A 6000-nucleotide genomic window follows, 5' to 3' on the forward strand; every position below is an offset into this window, starting at 1 on the left:
AATGAAACATTTAAAAATCATTAGATATCATCTGTATTGACTCCTCAACTGGACCGACAGAAATTAGAGTGTTTCCTAGAGCCAAGGGTTCTCGGCACCACCTGGCACTGTTCAGTCTCCTGTGGGGGCTGTGGGTTTGCACCGGGGAAGTTTTCACAGGAGTCCTCGAAGGGCCTTTAGGAAGATGCTCTTCAGCATGTGGACGCTTGGGGCACGGCGCTGTGAAACAAATTTTAATCGATGCCTGTGAGGATTGATTAGTTTAATCCTCGCAATAAACCTTTGGGATAGACCTTACTATTTTCCCCATTTTACAGATGAAGAAGATGAAGCCCAGAGAGGCAAAGTGACCCCCCGCAAACACAGCTAAGGGTGACACGACCAGGTCTTGAACCCAGAGGGTGAAGTTCTGGAGCCCTCAGGCTTCGCCACGAGCCACACTGTCGTGGAAATTCGTCCAGGGAGTGTGGGTCACGGCTCCCTTTGGTGCAAGATCAGAGACTCTACCATCATCTAGATCAACAGTGAGGGGCTCTAGGAGGGATCCACTCGGGCTTCTATCTACACACTCCAGTCTGTACAGTCGTTATGGGAAGCCCCAAATCCTGGAACATAAAGAAGGGTAGATTATCCTCAAAAAGCAAAGAAAAATATGTAATATTTAAAAGGAAAACTGGACTACAATAAATAGGAGAAAATTTTAAAGTCCTTCATCTAATGACCTAATAAAATTCAAGAAGGTGGAAAGAAATTAAAAGCAAATAACATACTAGAAATTCTGACTGACCGTGCCTTCCACAATACAGAGAAAATGTTGTGATCCTCCTAATTTTTCAAACATAATTGAAAATGAGATTAAAAATAACTAAAATGAAAAAAAAAGATAAACAGTAAAGTATTTGATGAAGCGATATCCAAAAGGAAGAACATACAGTTGCAAGAAAAACACTGTAAAAATACAACAGAAATAATATCTCAAGGTAGTAGGAAGACATGCGTATTACCCAGAAGGCTCTCCTAGTGTCAAATGCAATGACAAAAAAATATCAAAAATAATATTTTTCAAAGGATAAAGGGAAAAGTCTATAAAGAATCAAGTTGACCAGCCCTGGCCAGGTGGTTCAGTTGGTTGGTGCACTGTCCCGTATGCCAAAAAGGTTGCGGGTTTGATTGCGTACAGGAGGTAAGCAATCAGTATTTCTCTCTCACATCCATGTCTCTCTCTCTCCCCCGCCCCTTTAAAATCAATTTTTAAAAAACCACACATTCTCGGGTGAGGATTTACAAATTTACTTTATTTTTTTAAAGAATCAAGTTGACAGGATAGGAATCGAGTAGTTCAGGAGGGAGCAAACAGTTTGTAATGGAATGAAAATCAGCCCAGTATCTTCCAAGTGGAATTAAAAAAAGTGACTTGCTCAATTTCCTTTGGAAAAATCTACCAAAATAGACAAAATCAAGAAGAACACTGAAGAAAATCTATTTGCAATAGAACTAAAAACACATAACTCATGGACACAATATGGGGAAGGCCTGGAGGTGGGGTAGGTGTGGGGTGGAGGGGATCAATTGGGTGGGGGAAGGGAACATCTGTAAAACTTTCAACAATAAGATCAATTAAACACACACACACACACACACAAACTACACTTTGATTCTTACAAAGTAGATGGTCCAGGACATATCTGTCTAAGGGCCATTAACTAATCACTTCAAGCCTAATGAAGGCAGCAGACTTCAGATATGACACTGGATCTGGTAGCGTTGGTGGAATGTCATTATTTATATGGTCATCTTAGCGCAGCCCAAGAACTACTAGTCTGTTTCCCAGAATGAGCCACACAGTTGCCTTGCAGAGGGCATACCTCGCTGTTTTCCCATAAGGCAGAATAAGAAAAAGACTCGGACTCGTAGTGTGTGAATGCCCATGAATTATCTCAGTTGATAAAGAAAAGAGAAGACCTCATCTTAGTTAACAAACCCAACATTCTACGGGGAGGGGGAGGGGGATTGGTCCAGGAAATGTTCCTAGGACAGTGCTTGGAGCACCAGGCTGGTTGGTCAATGAGAGAGACCTGGTTTTCAAGGTAGTGGCACCCTCCTTTGGTGCCCTATTGAACAGGGATGGGAATCACAGGGTTGCTATTGTCTCTCCCCTAATTTTACCCACGCGGTTGCTCTAGGCTGTTAGGTTCCAGGACTGAAGTCCTGACCTGGCCCATGCTGCCCCCTGCTGGTATTCAGGAGGCAACTCAACCGGGGGAGGCAGGGAAATAGAGCCTAACTATACTGTATTGTTGGGAATGGCGTGCTGTTGCTACTTACGTCTTAGAGGCAAGGAATCGTTGAAGAGAACTGGTAGGCAGAATAATGGCCCCGTGTTCTAGTCCTGGCATTTGTGACCCTATGACGTTGCCCGGCAAAGGAGAACTGAGGTATGGGGTAAGGTGGGAGTCAGTTTGCTAAGCCACTGACTTTAAACCAGGGAGGTACTGCTGGGTTACCTGGGAGGGCCCAATGTGACCACAGGGGTCCTTAAAAATCGAAGAAGGGAGTCAGGAGAGGAGGTCAGAGGGATGGATGTTATAAAGGATTCAATCCATTGCTGATTTTGAAGGCGGAGGGAAAAGGGCAAGAGCCAGGGAATGGGGGCAGCCCCTAGAGGCTGCAACGGCGAGAAAACAGACCCTTCCCTGCACCGCCCAGCTAGGAACGCAGCCCTGCCAGCAGCACCTTGGTTGTGGCCCCGCGAGACTCACATCACACGTCTTACCTCCCAGCTCTGAGGTGTTAAATCGGTTTTGTTTTAAGCCATTGAGTACGTGGTCATTTGAAATAGCAAATGGATACGGGAGCATGAGAGGGGGCCGGGAACAAGAGGGGGAGAAATCCTAACACAGTCCGAGGCAAGAGCATCGGGTCAGAAACAGTTGCTGGAGGCTCCTTCCACAAGGACGTGCCTTTCACCCAACCCAGGAGGGTGTGAGTTTACGTTTAGCAGCTGCCCCGGGATGAGCAGAAGGACTCGGGAGCCGTGCGGAGAAGCTCCTGATGCCACCGCACGGGAGCAGGCTGTGGCCGGGAGGACCCCCCTGGAAGCAGCGGCCACATGCAGATCGGGACCTCACTGCCGTGGCGAACCAGGGCATGAAAGGGTTAAATATATTGCCCACTCTCTTTCTGTGATTAGTGCCTGTGCTGAGAATTACTTATGAATAAAGGCAGAACGAACCTTATCTGACGGTCTTCATTGTGCCTATTTGTCTCTCACTGTTAACACTGATTTTGTTTCCCCCACAGCACAGCCTGATGTAAAATATCAGGAAAAAAAGCAAAAAAACCAAATGACTCACCAGAGTAGCACAAAACATCTAACTAGCTGAAATTGCTCCGAAAATCGTGTGATTTAGAAATAATAACTTGGCTATAAAAAAAATCCAGTCGATTCCTGCCAGATAGAATTCCCAGTATTTAGAGCATAAATACATTGCACAACACGTTAGATCGAAATTCTTACGTACTTAGCATGATAAACAAGTTCCATAAAAACACTGCCCTAAGTTTTCCTGATGAAAATATTCTCAAGCCAGTTAACACAATTCTAAACTCTGAAAATCGTGTATCCCTCCCCCAGTACTTACAAATCCTCTGGCAGTAACATTGAAAACAAACATAAAAGTCAGTCTAATAAGGCGGCAAGTGGCTCCCACTTGCAAAGAGGGAACAGAAAGTTACATTTCGTTCCATTTCTCCAATAGCCTATTAGATAATATATTCTATTTTGTCCAAATATGCTTCAGTCATGGTGTAAAAATGAGAAGGGGGAAAAAAATAATCTTACTTCTCCAACGGATGATTTAGCCATGCAATATAAAACACTCAGATGATTTGAAAAACCCAGCAGCTCATTAATAACTTACTGCATTTACTAGTTTCCATCCAAATGTTTGGAATTTCCTGTTTGGAGTCATAGGTTCTATTTCCGTAGGCAACACAACCCGAGTTTTAGAGGTTAACTTACTCTCAGGATATCTGGAGCAATAACCTAGAGGCCGTTCACCCACGGGGCTCTGCGTGTCCTGGAGAACTCACACTCCTTTTGGGTCACTACTACGTTATGCTTTTAATTCCACATTTATTGTGAACAGTTCCGTCTCAGGCTGATTTCCGAAAAGGATTATGGTCTTAATTCAGCGGGGCTGCCAAAAACACTCTGCTCACATCCCATGGTGACTCTTTTACAGTTTTCCATTTCTTTGTCGCCCTGCCAGTCCCTCAGCAGACAGCGTGTAGTTTGCAGATGGCTGGCTGGACAGATCAAAACATTAGGAACTATCAAACCAAAAAGAATTTAGTCTTTCTCAATTAGCTTTTCCATACTAATGGGAGAGTTAATCCACCCCCCCCCACCCCCCCACCCCCCACCTGGCCAAACAATCTTTTAAAGAAACATAAAAGACAGTTCAGAGAAGAGCAGAGCAGAGAGAAGTGGAGGGAGGGGGGGAAGATTTAAAAAAAAAAAAGCTGGAAATACACCAATCAGGTCAGAAAGTAACTCCAAACTTTCCCCTGATATTTCGTTCTTAAAACCTGGACCTAGACTATGACAATGAAGCAAAGTGATTTTTTTCAAGGTAACAAAATGAACTCTGAATTGTCATCTGTATCTCAGTTGTATTGCACGCCCACTATCTGCAGCCTCTGCTCAGAGTGCAAATTGGGAGAAGCTTAGAGCAATGCCACACACACACACACACACACACACACACACACAGGACACAAAACTGCACTCCATCGGCTGGTTACTTCTGCAACAAGTCCCAGAAAAAACAAACTACTTCCTCTAAAAGCAACTTCAGATTTTTAGTATGTCCTGTTTTCCATATTGTTTATAAAATATTTCTAACAGGTCAGAGCTGCCATTCTATCTTTTTTGAGCATCTCCTGTAAGTCAAAGGTAAGGCAAGGCGGTTCCAAAGCTTCTTGTAATTCATGAAGTTTGCCTTGAGCTGAAGAGGGAACGAGTTCTTCTGAGCTGTAATACCTCCCTAAACGTGCGGCCGAAGGAAAACAGTGTGCAACCCGGGCAACTCTTAGGCCAAAAGACTCATCTGTGTCCCATTGCCCAGGGGAATCGCATGAGGTCTTCCTCACCTATTTCCTATCCCCTCGATATTTATCCTATTATGTTTACCCTTTGGTTAATTCTGTGAGTTCAGAAATCACTCAGCAAACAAAGCAGGAGCAGACTGAACTCATTAATGCATGAGACTGTCAAACATTAGCAAAGAAAACCACCTCTGATTGTTTCTGTGTGTCTGCCGTCTCCTGTAGAGGATGCACAATGATCACGTTTAATAGCATCGCCAGCATTTGTACACAGAGAACGTAACTTAGGAAACTGTTTTCAGTAACTGTTTCCCTGGAATGTTGTATCTAGGACAGGGCTGATGTGTTCTGGGCCTAGCTGGCTTCCAGACTCTATCCTAGTCCTTCAGTATGTCGCCTCTTCTTTCCCAGGGAACCTCGGCAGCAGCGAAGCAGAGCGAGCCCTTCACTCACTTTCTTTTCCGACGTTGTCTTGATCAAGCCACATGTCTTCACTCTTCTAAATGAGCTTTAGCATTAGCTTGCCAGTTTACAAAGAATAGTCATTTCGGGATTTCGAAGTAGAATGGCACTGATTTTACAGCACGATGTATCACTTGGCAACCACACATGACATTTTCTATGTGCAAAACACACTTAAACATTAACACATTCGATCGAGATAATAATCTCATGCGGTGGGCACTATTATAATCACCCCCATTTTACAGATGAGAAAAGCCAGGCCCAGGGAGTTTAAATAACTTGCCTGAGTAACAAGGCCTGGGTTAAAACCCAGGCCATCTCCCGCCTGTGAGCTCAAGTGAATGCACATGTGTTCATTCAATGATTCTCACTTTAGGTGCATGCGTTTTACAATTCTCCTTGCCTTTTGCTCCAGTATATTTTGCA

At 44.1% G+C, this 6000-nt stretch overlaps 1 protein-coding gene across 1 annotated transcript in view; it reads right to left on the minus strand.

The window, feature by feature from the left end:
• The window catches only part of ABCA9 (ATP binding cassette subfamily A member 9), a 42033-nt gene extending 37926 nt beyond the window's left edge, over positions 1-4107 (minus strand). The window contains exon 1 of the mRNA XM_016201464.2: positions 4022-4107. The gene's annotated coding sequence lies outside the window, so the exon portion shown is untranslated. The remainder of the gene's footprint in view (positions 1-4021) is intronic.
• Positions 4108-6000: the final 1893 nt, after the last annotated feature.

This window comes from Miniopterus natalensis, chromosome 17 (assembly GCF_054644295.1).
Source record: "Miniopterus natalensis isolate mMinNat1 chromosome 17, mMinNat1.hap1, whole genome shotgun sequence".
NCBI lineage: Eukaryota > Metazoa > Chordata > Mammalia > Chiroptera > Miniopteridae > Miniopterus > Miniopterus natalensis.